The sequence below is a fragment of the Solanum stenotomum genome, chromosome 1, assembly GCF_019186545.1.
Source record: "Solanum stenotomum isolate F172 chromosome 1, ASM1918654v1, whole genome shotgun sequence".
In the NCBI taxonomy this organism is placed as follows: domain Eukaryota; kingdom Viridiplantae; phylum Streptophyta; class Magnoliopsida; order Solanales; family Solanaceae; genus Solanum; species Solanum stenotomum.
In genome coordinates, this window is record NC_064282.1 from 45,280,480 (window position 1) to 45,287,125 (window position 6,646).

A 6,646-nucleotide genomic window follows, 5' to 3' on the forward strand; every position below is an offset into this window, starting at 1 on the left:
ACTGGCATCAGTACATTGAATGTACGAGTATGCGAGCTGGAAATCTAAACCACAACTTAAGCTTGGAAAGAGTACAAAAAAACACTTACCTTGGCTCTGTTCAACTCATGAATAACTAAACTCAATATATAAAGTAATAAGACACATGCAATGTATAAAGATTGTAAAACTCTTAAAACATGACGTAAAAATCATATTTATAATAGGGAGAAGGGACGGATTTACCCCCTAACTTTAATAAATGGTACGTCTATGCCCTTAATTATACTTTCCGTCCACATAAGCCCCTGCCGTCCAATTATAGGTACACACATACCCCTCTCACTAACGGCCCCCTCATTTTTTACACGTGTCTTAAATCTAATCAACTACCCGTTTGACCTTTCTTTTTAACCCATAAACCAACTACCCGCCCCATAAACCCAATACCCACCCAACTTCCTCCCGAATTCGAGCTTGAGATCAAGCTCCACAGTAACACTAACTTTTTTGTTAAATTCATTAGAGCTAAATAAATGCGCAGTTGAAGTTACCACTGAGCATTTTCTTTGATTATTAGCAACAGCGCCACCATTTTTCTTTTTCATTTTCATTTTCATTTCACGAGACGAATTTGAAGATGATGACGTCGATGTTGGTGAAGTAGGCAGAGGAACAATCGGAGGAATTTGGAAATTTGTTCAAGCTTTTGAACCTCTCAACCACCTCGCCGCCGCGTCGTACGCACGTGCCTCCTCCTCCGGCGTGTCGAATGTACCCAACCAATGTCTTCACCGCCCTATACGGTCGCGAATCTCCGCTGACCATCTCCCCCATGGCCTCTTTCTCACTCCTCTGTAACTCTTCTCCATTGATGGAACATTATTATTATTATTCCATTTTTTTGCAGGACACGTGCATTTCAGAATTGAAACTGCTGAATTTGGATCATCATTCTTGTTTTCATTGTTATTGTAACCGAAAAGAACATGTTCTCCAACAACAGCAACAATTCCTTCAAGAACATGGGATTTTTCATTTTCATTTTCATTAGCAGAAACAGAGTAATTATCCCAAAATGGGTCGAGGGAATAATTAGTGTTGTCAATGGAGAAATTATGATTTGGTTCATTTGGGTAATAAAGGGGTTTTTGTGTAGAGAAGAAGAATAGGATATATCTTAGAGGAAATTGGGTGGGTATTGGGTTTATGGGGCGGGTAGTTGGTTTATAGGTTAAAAAGAAAGGTCAAACAGGTAGTTGATTAAATTTAAGACACGTGTAAAAAATAGGGAGCTGTTAGTGAGAGGGGTATGTGTGTACCTATAATTGGACGGCAGGGGCTTATGTGGACGGAAAGTATAACGGAGGGCATAGACGTACCATTTATTAAAGTTCGGGGGTAAATTCGTCCCTTCTCCCTTTATAATATCATGAAAATACCATGTTTCCTCTCAAGGACTACTTGTGCAATGTATGAATGAAGTCCCATACCCCCATCCATACTAAGCAGAACCCTCGAGGAACCATGCTCTTTCTACTGTGGGAAATTCTCTAACCGACAAACCACCACTATGAATATGAGTGGCGATACAACGTTTTACCTCACGTTGCCCGAGGACCATCCTACACCTTGCCGTGATATATGAAGCTAATGATACAACGTTTTACCTCACGTTGCCTAAAGAACATCCTATACCTCGTCTTAATATATGAAGCTAACTTTACTAAGTGGATCCACTAGCTTATCTTTACGGGTTCATCTAAAAAGTATGACCCGTTAACTCCCATGTTGGCTACATGGTTCTTATAGAGAGTTGAGTTTAATATGAACTCGCGTCCCCAAATCGGTGCTCGATACTACTCCCAAAATGCTTTTAGCTCATAAGTGTTTTAAACACATCTTTCTTTTAAATGAGATACTTACTCAAAATCTAGCCCAAAGGCTCACTTGGAAACGATGTTCATTTTTCTTGAAAACTAGCCCTAAGGCTCTTTTGGAAATCAGTCCCTTTCTTACTCAAATGTAAAACCATTTAGAAACTTTTTTGGGAATACATAGTCCCTTAATAGCTTTTGATAAATGAACTCAACTTACACTCTTGACTTAACTTGAGTCTTGAGACTCTTTACTTAGCGTGAAACTCTAAGCTCTTTGCTTGACTTGAAACTTGAGTCTACAAATGATGTTAAAACGTTCAATGAAGACTCTTGAAAAGCTTGGAGGACTTGCTTGAACTTACTTCTTAACATGGCTTGACTTGACTCTAACTTCTCTTTAACTTGATACTTACTTGCCTTGAATTGAACTATGGATTCAAGGTATATAATCACACGTATTTGTATGAGTTCGGGATGTTTAGAAACACTTAGGGGTGTTGGAAACAACTAGGGAACATATGTATAACACCTAGGAACATGCATGAGAAAACATGGAAAGAAAGAGGGAAGATGGCGTCCTTGGCGCTCTGCAAGGCGCGGAGCGCCAGCCCTAGAAGGTCAGAGGTCACCTGCTGGCGCTCTGAGAGGTGCGGCGCCCCAAGGGGAAAACCTCAGAGCCCCTTTTGGGGCGCGCTGGCAGGCGCGACGCGCCAACCCCTTTGCCCAGAAACTCGACTTTTCTCCCCTTTTTCTTCAACTCTATACCATCCTTACTTCAATGGATCTAACCCCAAACATTAAGGATCATAAATCCCTCAACATACCATAGGTTACAATTCAAATACACAACCTTATCATGTCTCACAACCAACAATAACTTCAACAACACAACTAACAGCATCAACAACAACTAACAACTTCAACAACAATTCCAATCTTTCCTCAAATCATAAAATGAGCTTGGTGTGTGGGGAAAGGATCAACCCACACAAAGAACTCGCATACCTCAAAAGGGATCACCCCCGACGATTTCCACGACGGAACCTTGACGGAATTAGTTGATCTCCTCTTTCTCCTCTTCTTCTTCTCCTTCTTCTCTTCTTCTTCTCAAGCCCTAGATTTTACTCTTTTAAAATGGGACAAAATGATCCAAAGATCAGCCCTATACAACAATATAATCCCAAAGAAATGGATAGGGAAAAAGACCAAAATGCCCTTAATTTTTCGGACGAATTCCTTGTCAACTGCCCAACTTTCAAAGGGCATATCTCACTCATACGAACTCGGAATCGAGCAAACTAAGTGGAGTTGGAAAGATCATTCCACAAGATTCACAACCATAACTGGAACTACTCCTAACTCATCCTGATCTAGGAGTTACGACTGCTCAAACTTGGCTAAAAACTCACTGATTTCCACACTTAGCCAAATTCCAGATTTTCAAATCCTTTCCAAAAATGAAAAATTTTAAATTCCAAGCCTCTTCTTAGATATTTCAAATTGTCGGATGTTACATAATGCTGAATGTAATGCAATGTCAAGTATAGTGATGCATGTCTGACCTAATGATACACACCCATTGTCTCTCAGTCCGGGACCCATGGGGGACATATCTGTCCATGCATCCATCGCGGCGCGCGATACGTCTCTCGAAATATAATATCTGTCACTGCGCGCGACACGTCCCTCGAAATATAGTATCCATCGCGGCACGCGATACGTCCCTCGAAATGGTACATCCTCTTTAGTTTCTTATTCTTACTCAATGCACATAACACTTATCACAACCATGTCTCAGAACAATGCAAATGACATGTTCACACAAATAATGAGGAGATGACCATTTTCATAACATTGCACAAATCACAACAACACAATCATGATACAACTTCAACAATGATTCAACAAGTCTTTCAACCAATTCTTAACACATCACAAGAACAATTGATCACATTACTCTCAACCATATACCACAAGGAAATACACGAATTCCATACGCTTAACAAGGGTTTAGAAATCCACTTGCCTCAAATAACTGAACAATCACTCCAAGACTTGAGCCTTCCCTTTTCGTTGAACTTCCAAGTCAATGCAATCTATTCAAGTACATAGTCACAATAAGATTTTGAAACTAACAACACTCATGTCACTATAGGTCTAGCCTAGACCCAAAAGCTTATCCCGAATTTATAATTAAGTTCCCAAGTCTTGATGCCCATTAACTTGTCAATTCTTCCAATTCCTTCAATTATCGTAAATCTAATGACATTCACAAAAATACGGTATATCTAATATTTAATTACCTATTTTAATATATAAAAATTAAAATTTACAATGTGATAATAACATAAGAATTACTAATTGTCGGAACCACTGGTTATGAAACCAGTGGTGGGAATCGATAAAATCAAGACATTAATATGTCGCCTGCAGGTTCCTAAATTTATAATATGAANATCCCCAAAACCTGGTTGTCACGTGCACAAGCCTCTAATGTAAATACTAGAATTGAAATAAAATATGCAAGTCTCAAATGATGTTGTCTTTCAAGTAAAAACAAAATCATAAACAGGAGTAAGGAGGTTCGTTGAGATGACAAACAGCTACCTCTCAGATCTCCACAGAAAGCCTCGAAAAAGAAGAGAATGGAAGGTATCACGAAGATCCGAGCTCGTAACCTACAAAAGATTGTAGAAGCAAGGGGTGAGTACCAAACCACACGGTACTCAACAAGCAAACCTTTAAACACAAGCTAAGGGTACAGAATACGGGTACTCCTTACACCCCATCCTAACCTCCATAGCTACAACCTGCATAAAACCAGCCCAACCTAACAATTCACAGTTTACAAATCATACAGCTCAACAACAGCACTATAACGGATAATAAATTCTCAATAACAACTCAATATTCATCAATAACAAGTTTCACAGAAAGGCACTCACAAGATCAGCAACACACAAGATCAAGTTCATCAATAATAAAGAGGTTCAATGCAATGAAATGCAATGTCAAGTATAGTGATGCATGTTTGACCTAATGATACACACCCGCTGTCTCTCAGTCCGGGACCCATGGGGGACATATCTGTCCATGCATCCATCACGGTGCGCGATAAGTCCCTCGAAATATAATATTCGTCGCGGCGCACGACACGTCCCTCGAAATATAGTATTCATCGCGGCGCGCGATACGTCCCTCGAAATGGTACATCCTCTTTAGTTTCTTATTCTTTCTCACTGCACATAACACTTATCACAACCAAGTCTCAGAACAATGCAAATGACATGTTCACACAAATAATGAGGAGATGACCATTTTCATAACATTGGACAAATCACAACAACACAATCATGATACAACTTCAACAATGATTCAACAAGTCTTTCAACCAATTCTCAACACATCACAAGAACAATTGATCACATTACTCTCAACCATATACCACAAGGAAATACACGAATTCCATACGCTTAACAAGGGTTTAGAAATCCACTTGACTCAAATAACTGAACAATTACTCCGAGACTTGAGCCTTCCCTTTTCGTTGAGCTTCCAAGTCAATGCAATCTATTCAAGTACATAGTCACAATAAGATTTCGAAACTAACAACACTCATGTCACTATAGGTTTAGCCTAGACCCAAAAACTTATCCTGAATTTATAATTAAGTTCCCAAATCTTGATGCCCATTAACTTGTGAATTCTTCCAATTCCTTCAATTATCGTAAATCTAATGACATTCACAAAAATACGGTATACCTAATATTTAATTATCTATTTTAATATATAAAAATTAAAATTTACAATGTGATAATAACATAAGAATTACTAATTTTCGGAACCACTGGTTATGAAACCAGTGGTGGGAATCGATAAAATCAAGACATTAATATGTCACCTGCAGGTTCCTAAATTTATAATATGAATCATAATTTCATCCTCACAATTTTCAAAACCCACCAAGTGTACAACAATGACATTATTCTTTCCCCAAGAAATCAATTAGGCCTTAACATATATAGAGCAATAATCTAACTCCTTTAGTGAGCATTCAACTTACTACTTGAAACTGGAGATAGCATGTATGGAAAATAATTATGTCTATATATATATATATATTCCTAACAATTCAACTCCCTTCCTCCCCATAAATTGACAACAAACAAAAAGAAATATAATAATAATAACAATAATATTAGCACCGTTTCTTGTCCCCTAAATTTCTAAGCCGCCAAGAATTCACCACTGCCCCCCTTCAATCTAATACAACCGTTATACTAATATAATAATAATAACTATTGGTTACTTCCACTAAAATTTGTCAACAGTAACCCATATATATTTGCCCATCAATTTGAAAACCAACAATATAGCAGAAGATCCAATGCATTCAATACCCACTTGTAATGATAATTTAATTGAAAGAATTGCAACTTAATAACATAATATCTATATATTGATTTCCTATGCAATTAAACAACAGAAATTTTCATCCACAGAATTGAGTATACCTGCACTCTCGTTCTTCCCTCAACGCACGCTGCAGGTTAGTTTTCTTTCTACTCCTCTTTATTTTATTTTATTTTTTCTAAATTAATTATGTATTAAAACTAATAACTCCCACTAACCTATTTTTAACACATAGACCTAATGGTATAGGGTCTTAAATAATTGATCACTTTAGCCCACTAACTATAAATTAATAAACTCAAGTTAAACGAATAGTTCAAAATTTTCAAAAATGACCTTCCGGGTCATCACATTATCCACCACTAAAAACCATG

General features: G+C 37.8%; 1 pseudogene; it reads right to left on the minus strand.

Moving 5' to 3' along the window:
• Nucleotides 1-349: 349 nt before the first annotated feature.
• Nucleotides 350-1,190, minus strand: LOC125853357 (ethylene-responsive transcription factor ERF084-like; annotated as a pseudogene).
• Nucleotides 1,191-6,646: the final 5,456 nt, after the last annotated feature.